Source organism: Convolutriloba macropyga, chromosome 2 (assembly GCF_964194025.1).
Source record: "Convolutriloba macropyga chromosome 2, txConMacr16.3, whole genome shotgun sequence".
Taxonomy (NCBI): Eukaryota; Metazoa; Xenacoelomorpha; order Acoela; family Convolutidae; genus Convolutriloba; species Convolutriloba macropyga.
In genome coordinates, this window is record NC_134469.1 from 54865491 (window position 1) to 54872994 (window position 7504).

A 7504-nucleotide genomic window follows, 5' to 3' on the forward strand; every position below is an offset into this window, starting at 1 on the left:
CTACTAATATACCTATTATTATTATGATACAAATGCAATCTAGGGTACCAGTTAAAAACGGCAATAGGCCCCTGTATCCTGCCAAAATTACCCGCGAATTGCTGCTCTGTGAGTCAGCTACAACAACAACACCCCTTCAATTAAGCTGAATCTAGCCTCTCTAAACCGTAGCTAGCGCTACTGACAAAGACAACCGCTCGAGCTCGCCGGTCGTTCGAGGGCAATTCGCTCCGACGTTAGTTGATTATGTTCTTCTCGTCGAAAAATATTAGGCCCTGCGATGTTTGAGATTTTTGGTCGATTAGTTGAGAAAAATCACATGGCTCTTTAAATGGTCGTTTTCGGCACCCTAGTCCAAGGCCGTTTTTCTCCACATTTTTGTAATTTTTCAAAGTCTAAACATGCGTTTTTGAAATCCTGAGATAGTTTCGTTTAATGGTATAGGCTTAATTTGATTTTAACTGGATTACGGGACCCTCTTTATTTTAACTGGATTACGATTAGTGTGATTTTGCTTCGGACATAAAGTGCATCTCCAAAATTTTAAATGTTCTACTTTGTAACCCAAGGCCCCTTCCCAGTCCAGTAGTTTTCAAATTTTCCCACTTTTTTTTTCAAGTTGGACGTTTTTAAAAGCATTTCTCAGCTCATTCAGCTGTTATTCCGACACTGTTTTTTTTTACAATCCAAAGCATTTTGATTCTATTGCTGCTCTGTCTTTTTAGCACTCGAAGATTTATTTAACTGAAGGAGTGGTTGTGAAACAGGATCTAAAGTTCAGTGCTTTAAGTGCAACCAACGAATCTGCTGAACCAAAGTATCAAGTAGAGAGGACAAGGGGAAGAGAGGGAAACTTCTCGTTCACGTGCGGAATTTTCAAGTTTTTCAAATTTTTTTTGGGTAATCGACCTCAGAGAAGTCTATTACAATTTGTATGTTTCGAAGCGTTTCGGGTTTTTCCGCTTTCATTGGATTAATTTTTGGCGATGATTTTGTCATTTTAGACGTTTTTAGCCCCTCTTTTTTATTTTAATGTTCTCAGATTAGTTTTCCTAGTTGCAGTTAGTTTTAAATTTGACATTGCACTTTAGAAAGATAAGGCCGGTACCGTTGAAAAGCAAATTCGTTGTAGAATGCATTTGCAAAAAGTTTTTTTCCAAATTGGTCATTGTGACCCAGACCCGACTCAAGAGTAAAGTGGGAACAAAATTATTCGGCTGACTAATTATGCTGAAACAAGACATTTTTTTCTGTCAAAGCTGGATTTTTAATTGCCCTCGAAAACAAATTTGACGCAAGTATTGTAAACGTTTGGGTCTTTATGCAAAAATTGTCGCTTGACTGTATTTACTTCTGGGTTAGCTTTTGCGCCCTTGACTTCTTGGTTCTGTCTGATCTAAATGCTACTAATTCACAAGTGTCAGCAGCTGAAAATTGAATTTTAAATCTTTGCGGTTTTTTGGGTTGGTTCTGAATGACGTGGTAATTGTTTTGTCATAAATGTGAACTTGTTTGAGGTCAATGCTGAAATCTTTCGGGTTATGTCAGAGGCGTAACTTTTAATCAAATGTTTTTAATAAATCTGGTGAAAGGAATAGCCGTTTTCGGACAAATAATAGTGTTTTCGGGTGCAACTACGGTTCAGGTTTTAAATCTCCGACGCTTCGAGTCGCTTCTGGAATTCTTCTGGTCCCCTTTTTTGTTTCTTTGTGCCGCTTTTTTTGCGTTTATGTAAAAAAAGCAGCTGATAGAATATTAAATTTTTACTGCTTTTGTGGTTTTTTTCTGAATGATGTGGTAATCGTCTTGTCGTAAATGTGAACTTGTTTGATGTCAGTTCTCAAATCTTTCCTGTTTTGTCAGGTGCTATTTTTAATCAAATATTTTGAACAGATCTGGCGAGGAAAAAAATAACTGTTTTTAGACTAGCAATAGTGTTTTCAGCTGCAACTTCGCTTTTGGTTTTAAAACACCGAGCTTCGAGTCCCCTCCAGAACTCTGGCGGCCATGGTTTTTGTTTTATTGTTGGACGCTCTTTTTGTGTTTTTCATTCACACAATTAGATCGCGTGACGTCATTTCTAACCATCTCTGGCAAAAGCTTATACATCATTTGCGTGATTACGTTTTGATATTACGTGGCGTTCTTCTCTGTATAAGTTGACTTTTCATTGCTCTCGAAGAAAATTTGGAGTAATTATTGTAAACGTACAGGTCGTTACGCGAAATTGTTGTGTGACCGCATTTGCTTCTGGGGTAACTTTTGCGCCCTTGACTTCTTCGTTTTGCCTCATCTAAGTGTCACTCATTGACAAGTGTCAGCAGTTGGAAATTGAATTATAAATATTTGCTGCTTTTTGGGTTTTTTCCTGAATGAGGTGGTACTTGCTTTGTCATAAATGTGAACTTGTTTGATGTCAATGCTGAAATCTTTCCGGTTATGTCAGAGGTGTAATTTTTAATCGAATGGTTTTCAATAATAAAGCTTGCGAGGAATAGAGTAACTGTTTCAGACCAAAAATTGTTTTTGTCTGCAACTACGGTTTTGGTTTTAAAACTCTGACGCTTCGAGTCCCCTCTGGAACTCCTACTGCCAAGTTTTATGATTTGTTTCGTGACGCTTTTTTGCATTCATCAATCACAACAAAGCTGAAAATTTCTGGAATGACTTCTTCGTCTGAAGTTAGATCGCGTGACGTCATTTCTAACCCTCTCTGGCGAAAGTTTATACGTCATTTGCGTCATTACATTTTGATAATACGTTGCATGGTTCACTGTATAAATTAACTTATTATAGGCTCTCGAAGGAATTTTTGTGTGCCATTATGAAGCATTGTGGCATTTGCTTCTTTGAGTTCTTCGTTGTTGCATGAAGAATTTTCCCACCCACTCACAAGTGTCTGCAGCTGAAAAGTGGCGGCATTTCACTACTAAACGTCAAATGAAGAGTGTGCCAAAATTATTATATATTTTTTTGCTTTAAATTTTATTTGTGGTTATAGTTGTTTATAATGACGTGTAGATGTTGGACAATTTAGGCTGTCTCCAAGTTTTATGTGTTTTTCTTAAGTCTTGCAATCCGAATTTCGGGCAGTGAGGGTAATCGGCCGTCGTTCTGTGGCAATTTTTTGGGCTGGTTTGGTCATTGATTTTACCTTGTCAAAAAAATGTAATAATTGATAAAAAGGACTTAAGCGCTCTTTGACTTTTTTGGCTTTTTCTCTCATTCGAAATTTCCAGCAGCTGGACTCAATTGGCTGCAGTTCCTTACTAAAAGTAAAATAAAAAGCCCCGTCGACTGAAGCAGGCTGCAATAGATTTGCGCTCTCAATTGTTCGAGAGCGTTTTCTCTGACGTTATTTGGTTTTTTTTTGAGTCGATCTTACTTTTGACGTGTTTTAGAGGAAGTCAATGCCGCACGTGAAAAGAGTTCTGGTCAGTCTGCTGAAAAAAGTCAAAACAGCGAGAATTTAGAGTGGTTTTTTGTTCCTGCATCTTTCTGGGACTGTGTGAGAGAAGTAGCTGTGAAAAATTTGCTAAGCGAGCGACCATTTTTGTTGTATTTTTCAGTAGTTAGTCAATTATTGGCCGGAAACTGTATTGAACCCTTTTTCCAGTATTTGTCTAGGATTGGCAACTTGCGAAGAAATATATTTCAGATCTTTTATCGTTTTAATCAGATTGTTTCGGCTGTTTTTCAAGCTGAAGCAAGGTTGTTCACCTTTAATTTCTCATGACAGCCGATCTTTAATAGCATTTTACTGTAATAATTTAGAGCTTTAAAAGATCAAGGATCATTGGTTCACACAAAATGAATTGTTTGGGACAAAGAGTCGTTCATTTCATAAATAACCAATATGTAAATCAGCACGTGAGCTAAGGTACGTATAAATTTTCCTACATCTTTTAGGTCGTTTGAGAGCTGTTCAAACGATGTTAGTCGATCATATTCTATAAATGAAGGATGACAGAACGCGCAAATGTATTTTTTTTCGAAAAATTAGACAAAAGCAAGTTTTTGGCTACTTGTAGCTGCTAAAAAGTAGAAACTAGTTTCAATTGCCCTGAAACAAAGTTTTTATAATTTTTTTCTTTTTCCATCAATCACCAAAGCTTTAACCGAGATACACTGATAAAGGTCACTGGCATTAAGTGGCTCTGAAGTTCTCATCGAGCTTTGCTTTTTATCTTAATGCGGGGTTCTCCAATACTAAGGAAGTATAAATGCGTGTAAAGAGCTATTTTGGTGGTATGCATATTTAGCGCACTGTGCATCGAAGACATTACTCTGCATCCATCCTGCAATAAATTGAAAAGAATAAGAAAATTGTAAAGCTTGATTTAGTTTAAAGATAATTGTATATCTTTTCCTAATTGCGGTGATGCCAAATCAAAACATTTTGTTTTCGTGGATCTTGGATTTTAGTTTTCTTTACTGAAATTTCAGTTCAATTACTAAGAACATCTGCCTCGGGCTTTCCCGATTTGTACTGTGAGTCAGCGACTTAATTGCGGGTTTCCAAGTTATTAAGATCATTATCGTGAGCTATTTCATGACCTTTTCTAGTCGGGTAAGTTTTTTGAGCCGATCATATAGCAAAAGTTTTTACGTCTTTTGCATGATTACATTTTGATATTAGGTCTCTTCTCGAAGCAGGTACAGAGTTTATTGTAAAGTTTTTAGCCGTTTTTTTAATGTTCAGTTTAGCTTTCCTAGTTGCAGTTAGTTTTAATTTTGACGTTACATCCGCCGTTTTTGGATAATTTTGTGATGTTTTCCAACTTTTTTCGAAGAAAATGGGTGAATATAAATGCCATTTTTTGCGGCGAGTTTCAATAAAATCTTTTTGCACTTTAGAAAGATAAAGCCGGTACCGTTGAAAAGCAAACTCGCTGTAGAATGCATTTGCAGAATTTTACAAATTGGTCATTGTGACCCAGACCCGACTCAAGAGTAAAGTGGGAACAAAATTATTCGGCTGACTAATTATGCTGAAACAAGACATTTTTTTCTGTCAAAGCTGGATTTTTAATTGCCCTCGAAAACAAATTTGACGCAAGTATTGTAAACGTTTGGGTCTTTATGCAAAAATTGTCGCTTGACTGTATTTACTTCTGGGTTAGCTTTTGCGCCCTTGACTTCTTGGTTCTGTCTGATCTAAATGCTACTAATTCACAAGTGTCAGCAGCTGAAAATTGAATTTTAAATCTTTGCGGTTTTTTGGGTTGGTTCTGAATGACGTGGTAATTGTTTTGTCATAAATGTGAACTTGTTTGAGGTCAATGCTGAAATCTTTCGGGTTATGTCAGAGGCGTAACTTTTAATCAAATGTTTTTAATAAATCTGGTGAAAGGAATAGCCGTTTTCGGACAAATAATAGTGTTTTCGGGTGCAACTACGGTTCAGGTTTTAAATCTCCGACGCTTCGAGTCGCTTCTGGAGAATTCTTCTGGTCCCCTTTTTTTGTTTCTTTGTGCCGCTTTTTTTGCGTTTATGTAAAAAAAGCAGCTGATAGAATATTAAATTTTTACTGCTTTTGTGGTTTTTTTCTGAATGATGTGGTAATCGTCTTGTCGTAAATGTGAACTTGTTTGATGTCAGTTCTCAAATCTTTCCTGTTTTGTCAGGTGCTATTTTTAATCAAATATTTTGAACAGATCTGGCGAGGAAATAAATAATTGTTTTTAGACTAGCAATAGTGTTTTCAGCTGCAACTTCGCTTTTGGTTTTAAATCACCGACGCTTCGAGTCCCCTCCAGAACTCTGGCGGCCATGGTTTTTGTTTTATTGTTGGACGCTCTTTTTGTGTTTTTCATTCACACAATTAGATCGCGTGACGTCATTTCTAACCATCTCTGGCAAAAGCTTATACATCATTTGCGTGATTACGTTTTGGTATTACGTGGCGTTCTTCTCTGTATAAGTTGACTTTTCATTGCTCTCGAAGGAAATTTGGAGTAATTATTGTAAACGTACAGGTCGTTACGCGAAATTGTTGTGTGACCGCATTTGCTTCTGGGGTATTTTTTGCGCCCTTGACTTCTTCGTTTTGCCTCATCTAAGTGTCACTGATTGACAAGTGTCAGCAGTTGGAAATTGAATTATAAATATTTGCTGCTTTTTGGGTTTTTTCTGAATGAGGTGGTACTTGCTTTGTCATAAATGTGAACTTGTTTGATGTCAATGCTGAAATCTTTCCGGTTATGTCAGAGGTGTAATTTTTAATCGTTTTGTTACTAATAAATCTTGCGAGGAATAGCGTAAATGTTTTCAGACAGAAAATTGTTTTCGTCTGCAACAACGGTTTTTGGTTTTTAAACTCCGACGCTTTGAGTCCCCTCTGGAACTCTTCCGGCCACGTTTTCTGTTTTGTGTGACGCTCTTTTTGCGTTTTTTATTCACAAAACAAAGCTGAAAATTTCCTGAAAGACTTCTCCTCTCTAATGTTTGATCGCTTGGCATCATTTCTAAACCTCTCTCGCAAAAGTTTTTTTGTCATTTGCTTGATTACATTTTGATATTACCTGGCATGCTTCTGTTTGAATTGACCTTTTTTGATCTCGAAGGAAGTTTGGAGTAGTTGTTGTAAACGTGTGGGTCGTAATGCGACATTGTTGCTTGACTGTATTTACTTCTGGGTTAACTTTTGCGCTTTTGACTTCTTCGCGTTTCGCCTGATCTAAATGCCACTCATTCACAAGTGTCTGCTGCTGAAAATTGAATTTTAAATCTTTGCGGCTTTTAGGTTGTTTCGGAATGATGTGGTAATTTTTTTGTTATAAATGTGAACTTGTTTGATGTCAATGCTGAAATCTTTCCTGCTAGGTCAGAGGTGGAATTTTTAATCAAATGGTTTTCAATAATAAATCTTGCGAGGAATAGAGGAACTATTTTCAGACCAAAAAATTGTTCCCGTCTGCAACTACGGTTTTGGTTTTAAAACTCTGACGCTTCGAGTCCCCTCTGGAACTCTGGCGGCCATGGTTTTTGTTTTGTTGTGACGCTTTTTTTGCGTTCTTCATTCACACAACAAAGCTGACAATCTCTGAATAACTTCTTTCTCTCTAACGTTTGATCGCATTACGTCATTTGTAACCCTCTCTCGCGAAAGTTTTCACGTCACTTGCTTGTTTACATTTTGATATTACGTGGCATGCTTCTTGGTATAAATTGACATTATTGCTCTCAAGGGAAGTTTGGAGTAATTATTGTAAACGTGTGGTTCGTTATGCAAAATTTTCTTCTGACTGTATTTACTTCTGGGGTAACTTTTGCGCACTTGACTTCTTCGTTTTGCCTGATCTAACTGTCTCTCATTCACAGGTGTCTGCAGCTGAAAATCAAATTTTAAATCTTTGCGGCTTTTTGGGTTGTTTCTGAATGATGTAATTGTTTTGCCATAAATGTGAACATGTTTGATCTGAATGCAGAAATCTTTCCGTTTAGGTCAGAGGTGTGATTTTTAGTCAAATGGTTTTCAATAATAAATCTTGCGAGGAATAGA